Below are 16,148 nucleotides of genomic sequence, written 5' to 3'. Positions count from 1 at the left end.
CTGACTGCATCACAGCCTGCTGTGGGAACTGCTCAGCCCAAGACCATCAGAAACTACAGAAAGCAATGAACACAACCCCAGTCCATCATGCACTTGGATTTATGTATGATTTTTATCCCACTCGCCCAATCTTCACATCATAGCAAACAAAAATCACTATTTACTAATTGGGATGATCAATGGCGCGTGCATTCCCCGGCATTCCCCGCGGTGGTCAATGTCCCCTATCGACACTGCAGGGCAGCAGTGCGCAGGCGCATTGCCTGGAGTAGTTGGAGCATGCGCGGTGTGATGGCGCCTGGGAAAGAGATGCTTCTTTGTCTCATGGGCAGCGGGTGAGGATGCGGAAATCTGGAGGAAGCGATGGCGCCCACTCTGGAGAGAGAGAGTTTCTAAACACTGCGTGAAGGCCCTAAACCAGGAATAAGTACCAGTAGGTCCTGCGTTTGTAGCTTCGGGTCTTTTCCCGATAACATGCCCAATCAACAGCCGCCATCTTGATTCAAATGGAGCGGCGCGCATGCGTGAGCGCGGGGCGTCTGTAATGGGTCAGGGTTCATAGTCTCACCCGGCCAGGTCCCAGTGCCCGAGGCAGCAATCAGTCCCGAGGCAGCAATCACAGCCAGTCTGCAGTGTCCCTCAGTTTGATTCATTTATTTGTCTGGCTAAAAGGATTGTCTCTTTCCCAACGTTCACAACTAAAGGGCTGGTTTCCCCAGGATATGGCTGACATTTCAGGGACAGTAAATTTATATTGGGCAGAGATATATCTAATGTAGCAGCATGATCGCACAGTGGTTAGCACTGTTGCTTTACAACAACAGGGACATGGGTTCGATTCCTGGCTTGGGTCACTGTCTGTGTGGAATCTGCATGTTCTCCTGTGACTGCGTGGGTTTCCTCCTGGTACTCTGGTTTCCTCCCACAAGTCCTGAAAGACATGCTTGTGAGCTGAATTGGACATTCTGAATTCTCCCTCTGTGTACCCGAACAGTGTGGCGATGAGGGGCTTTTCACAGTAGCTTCAATGCAGTGTTAATGTAAGCCTACCTGTGACACTAATAAAGAATATTATGTTCTGAAGGTTAGTCTTTGGATTTCATTTCCACAGGGAGCAGCGGAGTCTGGGGGGGGTCATTGAATATATTCAAACACGAGTTTGATAGATATTTGATTGAGAATGGAGTTAAGGGTTATGGGGTTCAGGCAGGAAAACAGAATGCAAGCTGAGATGAGATGTGAGGGCAGCACGATCGCACAAGTGGATACCACTATGGCTTCACAGCGCCAGGATCCCAGGTTCGATTCCCTGCTGGGTCATTGTCTGCATGGAGTCTGCACGTTCTCCCCGCGTCTGCATGGGATTCCTCCGGGTGCTCCAGTTTCCTCCCACAATCCAAAGACGTGCAGGTTAGGTGGATTGGCCATGCTAAATTGTCCTAAGGGACCAAAAAATTGCCCTCAGTAACCCAAAAAAAGGTTAGGAGGGGTATTGGGTTACGGGGACAGGGTGGAAGTGGGTCGGTGCAGACTCAATGGGCCGAATGGCCTCCTTCTGCAGTCTATGTTCTATGAGGGATTTTTTTCACTCACAAATGTGGTGAAGCTTTGGAATTCTCTACCCCAGAGGAATGTGCAGCCTCAGTCATCAGGTATGTTCAAGACAAATATTGATAGGTTTCTAGATATTGAAGATATTGAGGGATATGGGGACCGTGTGGGAAAATGGTGCTGAGGTAGATCGGCCAAGGATCTCATTGAACGGTTGAGCAGACTCGGTGGGCCGAATGGCCTAGTCTTACTCCTATTCTAATCTCTGTGTCCTGGTCAGGAAGCAGTGAGCTGAGCTTGGATCTGTCAATCAACATGAATTAGTGCCTTCAGGAGAATTGGGAGGGTGAATATTAGATGCAGCAGAGTGAGAATAGAGGGAGATTGTGTGTGATGGAGATTTACAGCTTTTGGCGAACGAGAGAGGAAATGATATTCCATCGGAACAAGAATTGTCTGCTCTGAATTTCTATCCTGCACTAACAATTATGACTTTTCTAATTTTTTTTAAAAAGATATAAGAAGAGGAGGAATTATAGACAGAAATCTCAAACATCACATTTCAATGTGACAAACTCACTCTGTTCCTTCTGATCTGAATATCATCGGACTCTGAATATCATCGGGGAGAAGGAGATTTGTCCGATCTGTCGGCTTCAAAAGATTTTAAACGTGAGTGTGACTGGAGAAGCACCGAGACCCACACAACACACACCCGAGTGAGAGAATTCCAGTGAACTGACTGTGGAAAGAGCTTTAACCTGTTACACAGCCTGCAAAAAACATCACACCATTCACAGTGAGGAGAGACAGTGAACATGTTCTGTGTATAGACAAGGCTTCCACTGATTGTCCAATCTGGAGAGACACGAGGAGACCCAAAACATGGAGAAACCGTGGAAATGTGCTGACTGTGGGAAGGGATTCAGAGCCCCATCTGTGCTGGAGACTCATCGCCGCAGTCACACTGGGGAGAGGCCTTTCACCTGCTCTCAGTGTGGGAATGGATTCATTCGGTTATCTCACCTGCAGGCACACCAGCGAGTTCACACTGGGGAGAGGCCATTCACCTGCTCTCAGTGTGGGAAGGGATTCACGCACTTGTTTAACCTGCAGTCACACCAGCGAGTTCACACTGGGGAGAAGCCATTCACCTGCTCTCAGTGTGGGATGGGATTCACTCACTTATTCAGTCTGCATACACACCAGCGAGTTCACACTGGGGAGAAGCCATTCACCTGCTCCCAGTGTGGGATGGGATTCAGTTCTTCGTCCAACCTACGGAGACATCAGCGAGTTCACACTGGGGAGAGGCCATTCACCTGCTCTCACTGTAGGAAGGGATTCACTCAGTTATCCAGTCTGCATACACACCAGCGAGTTCACACTGGGGAGAGGCCATTCACCTGCTCTCAGTGTGGGAAGGGATTCAGTTCTTCGTCCAACCTAAGGACACATCAGCGAGTTCACACTGGGGAGTGGCCATTCACCTGCTCTCCCTGTGGGAAGGGATTCACTCAGTTATCCAGTCTGCATGCACACCAGCGAGTTCACACTGGGGAGAAGCCATTCACCTGCTCTCAGTGTGGGAAGGGATTCAGTTCTTCGTCCAACCTAAGGACACATCAGCGAGTTCACACTGGGGAGTGGCCATTCACCTGCTCTCCCTGTGGGAAGGGATTCACTCAGTTATCCAGTCTGCATGCACACCAGCGAGTTCACACTGGGGAGAAGCCATTCACCTGCTCTCAGTGTGGGAGGGGATTCAATAATTCATCCAATCTTCGGAACCATCAGCGAGTTCACACTGGGGAGAGGCCGTTCACCTGCTCACAGAGTGGGAAGGTATTTGTTAGTTCATCCACCCTGCAGAGACATCAGCGAATTCACACTGGTTAGAGGCCATTCATCTGCTCCCTCTGTGGGAATGGATTCACACAGTTATCCAGTCTGCAGATACACCAGCAAGTTCACACTGGGGAGAGGTCATTCACCTGCTCTTAGTGTGGGAAGGGATTACGTAGAAACATAGAAAATAGGAGCAGGAAGAGGCCATTTGGCCCTTTGCACCTGCTCTGCCATTCATTATGATCATGGCTCATCATCCAACTCAATAGCTTAATCCCGCTTTCTCCTCTACATCCTTTGACCCCCTTCACCTTCAGTGCTATATCTAACTGCTTCTTGGGGCAGCACGGTAGCATGGTGGTTAGCATAAATGCTTTACAGCTCCAGGGTCCCAGGTTCGATTCCCGGCTGGGTCACTGTCTGTGCGGAGTCTGCACGTCCTCCCCGTGTGTGCGTGGGTTTCCTCCGGGTGCTCCGGTTTCCTCTCACAGTCCAAAGATGTGCGGGTTAGGTGGATTGGCCATGCTAAATTGCCCGTAGTGTCCTAAAAAGTAAGGTTAAGGGGGGAGTTGTTGGGTTGTGGGTATAGGGTGGATACGTGGGTTTGAGTGGGGTGATCATGGCTCGGCACAACATTGAGGGCCGAAGGGCCTGTTCTGTGCTGTACTGTTCTATGTTCTATGAAAGCATGCAATGTATTGGCCTCAACTATTTCCTGTGGTAACAAATTCTGTCTGGGTGAAGAAAATTCTCCTCATCTTTGTCTAAATGGTCTACCCCGTATCCTCAGACTGTGACCTCTGGTTCTGTACATTCCCACCATCGGGAGAATCTTTCCTGCATCGACCCTGTCAAGTCCTGTTGGAATATTATAGGTTTCAATGAGATCCCCCATTCTTCTGAACTCCAGCGAATACAATCCTAACTGATTCAATCTCTCATACATTAGTCCCACCATCCCAGGAATCAGTCTGGTAAACCTTCGCTGCACTTCCACCCAAGCAAGAACATCCTTCCTCAGATAAGGAGACCAAAATTGCTCACAATATTCCAGGTATGGCCTCTCCAAGGCCCTGTATAATGACAGCAAGATATTCCTGCTCCTGTACTCGAACCCGCTCGCCATGAAGGCTACTATTTGCCTTCTTTACCGCCTGCTGTAGCTGCATGTTTACCTTCAGTGACTGGTGTCCGAGGATACCCAGATCGCGTTGCACATTCCCCTCTCCTAATCTATGGCCGTTCAGATAATAGCCTGCCTTCTCATTTTTGCAACCAATGTGGATAACCTTGCATTTCTCCAAATTATACTGTATCTGCCTTCATTTGCCCACTCACTCAACTTGACAAATCACACTGAAGGATCTCTGCAACCTCCTCACAGCTCACCCTCCCACCCAAGTTGTGTCATCTGCAAATTTGGAGATATTGCATTTTGTTCCCTCATCTAAATTGTTAATATATAAGTGGTGCAGTGGTTAGCACGGCTGCCGCACGGTGCTGAGGACCAGAGTTCAATCCTGCCCGGGTGATTGTCTATGGAGACAAGTTCTCCTCGATTTTGCGTAAGTCTCACCCCATAACACCAAAGATGTGCAGGGTAGGTGAACTGGCCACGCTAAATTGACACTTCATTGGAAAAATAGAATTGTGTACTTTAAATTTGAAAACTAAAATCATTTATATATCTTGGGAATATCTGGGGCCCTAGCACTGATCCCAGCGGTACCCCACTAGTCACTGCCTGCCAATTTGAAAAAGATCCATTAATTCCTACTCTTTGTTTCCTGTCCACCAACCAGTTTTCTATCTATCTCGATACACTACCACTAATCCCCTGTGCTTTAATTTTACACATTAATATCTTATGCGGGAATATGTCAAAAGTCATCTGAAAGTCCAAATATACCACATCCACTGGCTCCCCCTCATCAACTCTACCAGTTACATCCTCGAAGAATTCCAGTAGATTTGTCAAGCATGATTTCCCCTTCATAAATCCATGCTGACTCTGTCCGATCCTGCCACTGTTTTCTGAGTGCTTTGCTTTAAAATCTTTGATAATGGATTCTCAAAATTTCCCCACTGTCAATGTCAGGCTTACTGGTCTATAATTCCCTGTGTTGTCTCCACCTCCCTTTTTAAATAGTGAGTTGCATAAACCATCCTCCAATCTGCAGGAATTGTTCCAGAGTCTATAGAATCCTGGAAGATGACCACCAGTGCATCCACTATTTCTAGAACTTAAGTACTTTGGGATGCAGATTATCAGGCCCTGGGGATTTATCAGCCTTCAATCCCATCAATTTCCCCAACACCATTTCTTTGTTGCCTCTTATGCAGTCAGCCTAATTTCCTGTTTTGTGCCATTCCCAACATCATCACTGCAGTTTGGGGTCTATATATGATGCCCACTAATTTTTTTGCCCCTTGGTGTTTCTCAGCTCCACCCATACAGATTCCACATTGTCAGAGCTGATATCCTTCCTCACTATTGCCTTAATTTCCTTTTTTTTTAAATAAATAATTTTATGGAGGTATGTTTGGCATTGTGAACAGTTGCAGTGTACAATAATGTGCAAATATCAACAAAAACACAGTGCAAATGACCCATCCTCTCTCATAAACAGTACCCGCCTATTTATATCCCCCCTATTCTACCCCTCCCCCCCCCCCCCCCCCCCCCCCCCCCCCCGGCTGACTGACGTTCAATTCCCCGCAAAGAAGCCGATGAATGGCTGCCATCTTCGGGCGAACCCTAATACAGATCCTCTGAAGGCAAACTTAATTTTTTCCAGACCAAGAAAGCTCAACATGCCCGAGAGCCATACTTCGGGGGCTTTGAGTCCCTCCATGCCAGCAGTATCCGTCGCTGGGCTACCAGGGAAGCAAAGGCCAAGACGTCGGCCTCATTCTCCTCCTGGACCCCCGGGTCTTCTGAGACCCCAAAAATTGCCACCACTGGACTCATCACTACCCTAGTTTTCAGTATCTGGGACATGACGTCCGCAAATCCCTCCCAGTATCTCCTAGGTTTTGCCCAAAACATGTGGACGTGATTCACTGGTCCTCCCCGCGCATCTAGCGCACTTGTCCTCCACCCCAAAAAATTTGCCACCCCCCTGGACTTAGAGTCCAAGCCCGAGTGGAAGACCTGACTAATCCAGCCCTTCCTTAGTCTGGTCTGGTCAGTCACTTCCAGATGTGTCTCCTGCAGCATGATTACGTCCGCCTTTCGAGCCCGCAAATGTGCGAACACAGGTGCCCTCTTGACTGGCCCATTTAGTCCTCTGATATTCCCATTGATCAGCCTGGTTGGAGGGCACCTGCCCCCCCCCCCCCCCCCCCCCCCATACCGGTCAACCATAACCCTTCTTGAGCCCGTCCCCGGCCCATGTGCTGCGCCCCTCCCAGTTCGCCTCCTGGCAGTTCCCACCCCTGACCTCCTCTGTGCTACATAATTTATATCCCTCCCATGTCAGCAGAATAGCTTCACCCCCGCCCCCAGCAACAACAACCCTCTGTAACCTGACCCCTGCCATGTACTGGCTGTATGTATACCCCCCACCTGACTTCCTTGACTAACTTCCTGCAAGCCTGGTGACTCATCTCTCCGGCGCCCACTTGTCTCGCTCCCATTGTTCCCTTGAGCTCATCCCCCCACCCACCCACCCACCCACACCAATTCCACCGGTCTGTCCTGCTCGAGTAGTCTCTCTGAAGTAAGGAAGATCAAACAAAAAAGGGCAATCAAACAAAGAACCGAGACCGCTCCAGCTGTAATGCTGTTCCAGTTGTGTAAACAGATCAGTGATACCAATTACCCCTTTCTGCGCATTATTAAAAGAAAAACACAGCAACACAGTACCCGTGTAACCCCCCTGCATCAAATACCTTTAACCCCCATTGCTTCCCGGCCACATTTCTGTTACGATGGAAGCTCCAAAAAGAAAATAACACAAAGAAAAAGCAGAAAGAAACGAGAAAGGGAGCATCCATCTCCCCCTCGCCCATTGCAACCAAAGGCAGCGAAAAAAAATACAAAGTACCTGTGAAGCAGCAAAAAAATAGAAAGTCAGTCCAAGAAAAATAGAAGTCAGGTAAACAGTAATAATCAGTCTCTGGCTTCAGTCCGTGGGTCCTCAGTTCAGCGCCAGTCCCTGATCCTTTGCGAACTCCATCGCCACATCGGGGTCCACATGTAGTAATGCTGGCTCTGGTGCGTGTCCCAAAGCCGCGCATGGAAGACCTGACCGAACTTCACGTGCTTTTTGAACAAAACCTCTTTAATTCGTTTTAAGGCTGCTCATCGCCTGGCCACCTCCTGACTCAAGTCCTGGTAGATGCACAGGACATTGTTGTTCCATGTACAGCTCTTTGTGTTCTTTGCCCACTGAAGGACACGCTCCTTCTCCGTGAACCTGTGGAACCTAACCACCACTGGTCGGGGGGGGGAGTGGGGGGGAACCTCCCCCCCCGGTCATGGCTGCCTCACCTGCACTCTGTGTGCCCCATCCAGCTCCAGCGGTCGCATGAAGGAGTTAGCCCATCAGCTGCTGCAACAGGTCTGTCACAAACCTCGTGGTGTCCGCTCCTTCGGCCCCCTCCGGGAGGCCAATAATTCTCAGATTTTGTCTGCGGGCTCTGTTTTACAAGTCTTCAAGTCTGTCAAGCAGCCTTTGTGTCACTCCTTGAACCCATCTATTTCTATTGTAGCGATCATTTGTGTGTCCGCCTGTTCCTCCACCGCTTGCTCCAGCTCCTTGACCTTTTTGTCCTGGGCCTCTAGTTTTTGGTTCACTTGCTCCACCGCTTTCTGAAACGGTTCAAAGTTATCCCGCTTCATTGCTTCAAAACTTCCTTTTATGACCTGCAGCATATTGTCCAGCGCTGCTTGGATCGTCTGGTCCGCAGTCCGTACGTCAGCCATCTTTGTTCCTGGGTCAGCTCCCAAACCACTTTGTCTCTGCCCTGTTCCTGCTTTCTGCTCTTCTTTGTTTCCATTCAGCTCCGCACGTTTAAATCAGCAGCTTTGTGGCCGTCTTTTCCAGCACTCAAAAGTTCCGGAAAGTTGGGAAACCAGGTCCAAAATTCCGGCCGGAGTGAGAGCCACCGAATATGAGACTCACTCCCTCATAGCCACCACCGGAAGATTAATTTCCTCTTTAACCGGCACTGTTACTCCACTGCCTTTTCCTTTGTCCTCAGTGAATATATTCAGTTCCCATCCCTGGTCATTGGCCAGCCATGTCTCCATAATCCCGACTATCTCACACCTGTTTACGTGTATTTGCGCGATTCACTCGGTTATGCCGTCTGCAGTCACACCAGGGAGTTCACACTGGGGAGAGTCCATTCACCTGCCCTCAATGTGCAAAGGGATTTTGTAATTCATCGCACTTTCTGAGACACCGACAAGTTCACAACTGATTACAGGGATTGGATTCTGCTGTTATTGTTTCTGTTCTCAATTACATCCAGGACTGCATTTTGTTCATTCTGTTGGTCAATGGGGATGGTCAGAGGGTTTCTTTCTGCTGGACTGGCCGGTCTCACGGCTTCTCCCCCAGTCGGCTGATTCTCTCTGAGCCTTCTTGCGAATATCTGGTTGCACATTTCACAAGGATCAAAGAGTGAAAGGGTGTTTGGAGGTTAGAAGATGTTTCATTACCATTTCTGTTTGGAAACCCCCCAAAGTCATGCCACATTGCCATGAAGAGCAGCACGGTAACATTGTGGATAGCACAATTGCTTCACAGCTCCAGGGTCCCTGGTTCGATTCCGGCTTGGGTCACTGTCTGTGCGGAGTCTGCACATCCTCCCCGAGTGTGCGTGGGTTTCTTCCGGGTGCTCCGGTTTCCTCCCACAGTCCAAAGATGTGCAGGTTAGGTGGATTGGCCATGCTAAATTGCCCTTAGTGACCAAAAAGGATAGGAAGGGTTATTGGGTTATGGGGATAAGGTAGAAGTGAGGGCTTAAGTGAGTCGGTGCAGACTCGATGGACCGCACTGTATGTTCTAATGGATTCATGCTCTTCACGTCAACCACTCGCTGTGGAGTGAGTTCCACATTCTCACCACCCTCTGGGTAAAGAGGTTTCAATTGAAATTCCTATTGGATTATTGAATCCCTTCATAAACCCAAAGATTTCCATCAGGTCACCCATCAGCCTTTGCTTTTTCAGACAAAAGCAGCCCCAGCCTTTCCTGAGTGTTAAATGCTCTCAGTTCTGTATATTATGAATCTTTGTTGCACCTTATCCAGTGCCTCTATTTCCTTTTTCTAAATGGAGATCACCAATGTTGACACAGCTCCCAGTGTAGTCCAACCCTGGTTCTTCACAAGTTGGACTGAAACCATATATACGGGTCTCACACTTTAGGAAAGAGGCGATGTTCTTCGAGAGGGTGCAGAGGACATTTACGATAATCATCTTTATTGCCACAAATAGGCTTACATTAACACTGCAATGAAGTTACTATGAAAAGCCCCTCGTCGCCACACTCTGGCGCCTGTTCAGGTACACCGAGGGAGAATTCAGGATGTCCAATTCACCTAACAAGCCCATCATTCGGGACTTGTGGGAGGAAACTGGAGCACCCGGAGGAAACCTATGCAGACACGGGGAGAATGTGCACACTCCCAAACTGGGATTGAACCTGGGACCCTGCTGCTTTGAAACAACAATACTAACCATTGTGCTAGAATGGCACCAGAGATGAGGGACTCCAGTTAGTAGGAGTGACTGGAGCAGCTGAATTTCTCTCCTGAGATCACAGCATCTGGAGGCTGGGGAATGGGGCCATTCAGCCATTTGAAACCATGTCGGCTCTCTGTGGAGCAAGCCAGTCTATCCATTGCCCCGTTCTATCCCCAAAATCCCGTTGGTTTATTTCTCCCAGTACCCATCCAATTTCCTATTGCAATCATCTCTGCATCTCCTACTCTCATAGGCAGTAGGTTCCAGGTTGTTACCACTCGCTTTACATGTACACAAGGCTGCTAGAGCACAGAGGAGTCTATTTGGCCTATTTTTCCCATTCCAGCTCTTATTCCAGACATTTAATCCCATAGTTTGACTATCTTGTTTTCTTTTTCAGAATGTATCAAATTATCTTTTGGAAGTTACAGTCCAATGAGATTCCAGCACCATTTATGGACATTGCATTCCAAATCACAACAACTCGCTGTGTTTTACAACAAATCATTGTGCATATGGTGTGTCTGGAGTTTCACAGTGTATTCAAAATGGTGTCAACACCTTAGTTATTACACAAAATTAAGACTCAATCTTTATCAATAATTTTGGTGAGGACACAACTGTTAGATATCCTACTTTGTGGACAGTTAGAACAAATGTAAATGTCTGTAAAACCTCTCACCACCACTAGACCTCCTAAAGTTTTAAAGCCAATGGAGTACTTTTGAACCATATTCGCTGTTGTAATATAGGAAGCTGGAAGTATGCATGTGTAATCACATTTAGTTTTAAAATTATTATTTTCATAGTATAATCACTGTCATTAGTAACAAGGTCAAGGAAGCCCTTTTATACCTCAAACATGTGGCTTCCTGCAGCCATTTCATCTTCTGTACCTTTTCTATATTAACTATGTATTGATTTCATTGCAAAAAACAATAATTAAATTAATGATTATTCAGCAGTGAACATTGATTATGATTAGTGAATTGGTATATTAGGTAATTATATTGCAAAGATGCGATCTTAAAACATAACACGATCAACCAAAATGTTTCCAGAAACTGCAGAGCTATCAGAATTTGTTTGAAAAAATAAATTACTTGATAATTTTGAGAAGTTACGAGATGTGGTGATAAGCCTGTATATAATATTACATGTACTCAGCAGTGTGACCTCCCACCAGTAGTTGGCGTCAGGCATCAGTCAAGTGACATCTGGCTATCAGCAGAAGGTTGTAAGGCGTACACGAGGCCAGTCTCACATTAGGTTAGTTCCAAGAGAGTCTAATGTAACTCTGTGATAACTTAGTCTGTATAGCATTCTGATCGTTACCTTACCACGTGTACATTAATAAATCATCGTTCTGGCTAATTCCCCAGCAGTTCTGTAGAATCATTGCAAGACAAGATCACAGAACACAACATTCAACATCATATTCTGTCAAGAATATGTGGGCTGGGCAGTGGCGTAATGGTATTGTTACTGTGCGAGTAATCCAGAGACCCAGGTGAATACTGGGGATCTGGGATTGAATCTGCCCATGACAGATGGTGAAACTGAATAAAAGTCTTGAATTGAAAGTCTAATGATAACACCCTTGATTGTTGTGAAAACTAATCTGGTTCACTAATGTCCTTCAGGAAATCTGCTCTCCTTATGTGGCCTGGCCAACACGTGACTCCAGAGCCACGGTAATTTTGTGGTTGATTTGGTAAGTGCCCTCTGAAATAGCCTCACAAGATACGCTGTTCAAGGGCAATTGGAATGAGCAGTAAATGCTGGTCCAGCCAGTGACCCCCACCTCCCATGAATGAATCATTTTTAAGAAGACTTTTCAATTTGAAGACGAGTAAGAAACTGTCTCTTCAATTGGATTCAGATGTACCAATACACTGCGTACAGTCCATCCAGATCGTTCCATACATGAAAAAACGAAATGCGGATCTTGGCAGTTTGCTCAGTTCACAAAATTATTTAATGGCTTTGTGGACGCAGATTAATATTTTAATCACCATCTGAAACATATCTAACGGTAATGTATGCTCATATAGACAGACACAAACGATACTGAAACTGAATTAGAGGAAATGTCAGAGATTTAACTGAACCAGTTTAAAAAGATTTTTTGGCATTCATGATGGAGAAACAGGAAAAGCCACTCAGGGAGATGAGGAAATCCAGGCTCAGTGCGGATTTGCTGTCACCCCTCCTTTCTTATACATGAACGGGATTTAGGCTGCAGAACGTTTCACACCAAAACACAGAGGGTCAAATAGAAGAAACACATAATTCTCAATTCACTTCCATTCAACTATATTTGACTTTGTTTATAAGCTGACTGTGGTCAATCTCAACAACTATTCATGGGATTTGTATTACCCAGTGAAACACTGTCTTTTCTTGGTCAGTCAAGTTTACAATTCAATGGTGCATATCTCAGAGTTATTCAGATTGAAGACTCGAGAGCTATTCAACTCAAAATGAAGTCAAAAATAACAAATAAATATACTGACATTCAATGTTGAATAACAAAACAAATATTGAGTAAAATTGATGGAAATCTTCTGTCGGAAGATAAGAATGTTGCATTAATGATTGAACAGAGAGAATTGTTCCGTTAGATATTAGCTGAACAAATGTTAATGCAGAGATTGCCATGGCAGGGTTGTGCGGTCTGGTCGCTGTTCTTCTGAAGGCTGGGTAGATTGCTGCAATTAATGGCCTGTGAGTTTGCGCAGTTGTTTTGAAGGAAAGTAGTGGGGATGGCCTTGGCAAGATGTTCGTCTTCATCGCTGATGTATTGAAGGCTGTTAAGAAGATGCAGTTTTTCCGCTCCAGGGAATTCATCAGGCAAAAGGCTTCAGGAGTTCTTCCACAGACCCAAGAATCCAATGAGACAACCAATGAACCGGAACAGCAGACCGAGAGATCTGTGGGACTGGAAGATCCAGCCAGCAAGAAGGACTGGAAAACCCAACCCATTGAAACAATCCAATCAGCTGATTCTGTTGCTCCTCTTCCACTAAACAACTCAGTAAAACTGCCTCGAAGACCTTTCTTGTCCAAATTCTGAACTCACATCTTTCTCCTCTTTTCCTGGTTTAGCACATTCGGCTAAATCGCTGGCTTTTAAAGCAGACCAAGCAGGCCAGCAGCACGGTTCGATTCCCGTACCAGCCTCCCCGGACAGGCACCGGAATGTGGCGACTAGGGGCTTTTCACAGTAACTTCATTGAAGCCTACTTGTGACAATAAGCGATTTTCATTTCATTTCATTTCATTTTCCTGCTGTTTCCCATCATGCTCTCTCAGCGCTCATCTTGTCTGTTTGATTTACCCATTGCTCCTTTGACCTGATTCTCACTAAACCGTTGAACATCCAACTTCCAAAATCATTGAATCATAGAATTTACAGTGCAAAACAGGCCATGCGGCCCATCGAGTCTGCACCAGCCCTTGGAAAATGCACCCAACTCAAGGGCAGAGCTCCACCCTATCCCCATAGCCCAGACCCGGGAAAGGATGAAATTTAGAGACAGTTTGGTTCGGTGGGCTCGTGGAAGGGAGGGAAGCAGCAGAGGCAGCTGATCGGATTGACTCAATCTCAGTCACGGGGGGGGGGGGGGGGGGGGGTGTTGTTCGACTGACAAGGGAGGGATTTGATTTTAGAAGCGGAGAAGAGGTTGGGGATGGGCGCTGCAAGGAGGTGGGGCTACAGAGGCGCAGGACAGGGGCTGGGGGCAGGCCCAGGAAAGGGGATGGCTGACCGGCAAGGTGCCCCCAAATAGGCTGGTCACATGGAACGTTAGAGAGCTAAATGGTCCGGTGCAGAGGGCAAAAGTGTTTGCGCATCTTAGGGCTCTAAAGGCGGATGTGATAATGTTGCAGGAGATGCACCTGAAGGTAGAGGAACAGATTAGGTTGAGGAAGAGCTGGGTTAGGCAGGTATCCCACTCAGAGCTGGATACTAAGACCAGGCGGGTCTCGATTCTGGTGAACAAGCGGGTGCAGGTTGAGGTGGGGAGTATTGTTTTGGATGGGGGAGGTCGCTATGTTATGGTTAGCGGTCAGCTGGAAGGGAGGAAGGTGGTCCTGGTCAACATATACATGCCAAACTGGGATGATGCGGATTTCATAAAGAGGGTGCTGGGGAAGATCCCCGACCTGGGTTCCCACAAGCTGGTTATGGGAGGGAACTTCAATACAGTTATGGATCCAGGCCTGGGCCGGTCGTGCTCAAAATCGAGTGTCAGCAATGGGAAAAGAGCTGAGGGAGTTCATGGAGCAGATGCGGGGGGCGGGTGGCAGGGGGGTCGACCCGTGGAGGTTTGGAAGGCCGACAGGGAAGGAGTTCTCCTGTTCTCGCACGTCCATTGGGTCTACTCCCGGATCGATTTTTTAATACTGAGTAGGGATCTATTGACAGGGGTGGTGGATGCGCAGTATTCTGCAAACACCATTTCCGACCATGCCCCACATTGGGTCGAGCTGAGGAGATACTTGAGGGCTTAAAGGCCATGCAGTCAGGCAAGGAACCGGGGCCGGATGGGTACCTGGTCGAATTTTATAATTAAGTTCTCCGGCATATTGGGGCCGCTGCTGGTCAAGGTTTTTAATGAGGCAAGGGACAGCGGGTGCTGTCCCAGACAATGTCGCAGGCCACCATCTCCTTGATTTTGAAACGGGACAAGAACTCGGAGTCGTGTGGGTCTTATAGGCCGATCTCCCTTCTTAACGGGGACACTAAACTGCTGGCAAAGCTTTTAGCCACTAGGATTGAGGATTGTGTGCCGAGTGATATTAGGGAGGACCAAACAGGGTTCATTAAAGGTAGGCAACTGGTGGCGAATATAAGAAGATTGCTCAATGTGATCGTGATGCCCCCAGCGGGAAAGGAGGAGGAGGTAGTGGTGGCAATGGACGCGGAGAAGGCATTTGACCGATTAGAGTGGGACTATTTATGGGAGCTGCAGGGATGGTTTGGATTTGGGGTGGGTTTCATCGACTGGGTCAGGCTGCAATATCAGGCCCCGGAGGCGAGTACGAGGACAAACAGGACGACTTCCGACTATATTAGATTGCACCGCGGGACGAGACAGGGGTGCCCCCTCTCCCCACTGCTGTTTCCGCTATAGAGCTGCTGGCAATTGCTCTGAGGGCTTCAGAGGGTTGGAAAGGGCTGGTTCGGAGGTGGGATGCGCTCCCGCTGTCGTTAGCTGGGAGAGTTCAGACAGTGAAAACGACGGTCCTCCCGAGGTTCTAATTCGTGTTCCAGTGTCTCCCCATTTTCATTCCACGTTCCTTTTTTAAGAGGGTAAGCAAGATCATTTTGGGCTTTGTATAGACGGGCAAGTCCCCGCGAGTGAAGAGGGTGATGCTCGAGCGGAACCAGGGGGAAGGGGGGCTTGCACTGCCGAATTTCAGCAACTATTATTGGGCGGCTAACATAGCCATGATAAGGAAGTGGGTGGTGGGGGGAGGGTCGGTTTGGGAGCGGGTGGAGGCAGCCTCGTGTAGGGATACCAGTCTGGGTGCGTTGGTGACGGTGCCTCTGCCGTTCCCGCCGGCACGCTTCTCCACCAGTCCTGTAGTGGTGGCAACCCTTCGGATCTGGGAACAGTGGAGGGGGGACGTGGGAGCAATGGGAGCATTGGTCTGGTCCTCGATATGTGACAACCATCGGTTTGCCCCAGGGAGGTTGGACGGGGGGTTCTGGGTATGGCGGAGGGCTGGGATTGAGCGGATGGGAGATTTGTTTTGGAAGGGAGCTTCCCTGGCTTGAGGGCGCTGGAGGCCAAGTTTGGGTTGACGAGGGGGAATGAATTCCGGTATATTCAGATGCGTGACTTCTTGCGCAGGCAGGTGCCATCTTTTCCACTCTTGCCTCTAAAGGGAATCCAAGATCGGGTAGTGTCTGGAGGATGGGTGGTGGAGGGAAGTGTCTCAGATATTTACAAGGCGCTCATGGGGGCGGAGGGGATGCAGACCGAGGAGCTGAGGCATAAATGGGAGGAGTTGGGAGGGGGATGGCCTGTGGGTGGACAGG

General features: G+C 48.1%; 1 long non-coding RNA gene across 2 annotated transcripts; it reads left to right on the top strand.

Annotated features, from left to right (window-relative positions):
• The first annotated feature begins 295 nt into the window (after window positions 1–295).
• On the top strand, window positions 296–11,605 carry LOC119960996. 2 transcript variants are annotated; one of them, XR_005459570.1, is made up of 3 exons: window positions 296–335; window positions 2,067–2,223; window positions 10,500–11,605. It is a non-coding gene; the product is annotated as an uncharacterized LOC119960996 (long non-coding RNA). The 2 variants fall into 2 exon arrangements; XR_005459571.1 differs by lacking the exon at window positions 296–335 and adding an exon at window positions 396–433.
• The last annotated feature ends 4,543 nt before the right edge of the window (window positions 11,606–16,148 follow it).

Source organism: Scyliorhinus canicula, unplaced genomic scaffold (genome assembly GCF_902713615.1).
Source record: "Scyliorhinus canicula unplaced genomic scaffold, sScyCan1.1, whole genome shotgun sequence".
Classification (NCBI taxonomy): Eukaryota; Metazoa; Chordata; class Chondrichthyes; order Carcharhiniformes; family Scyliorhinidae; genus Scyliorhinus; species Scyliorhinus canicula.
Note: the sequence above shows the minus strand (reverse complement) of the source record. Positions and strands in the feature narration are given on the sequence as shown.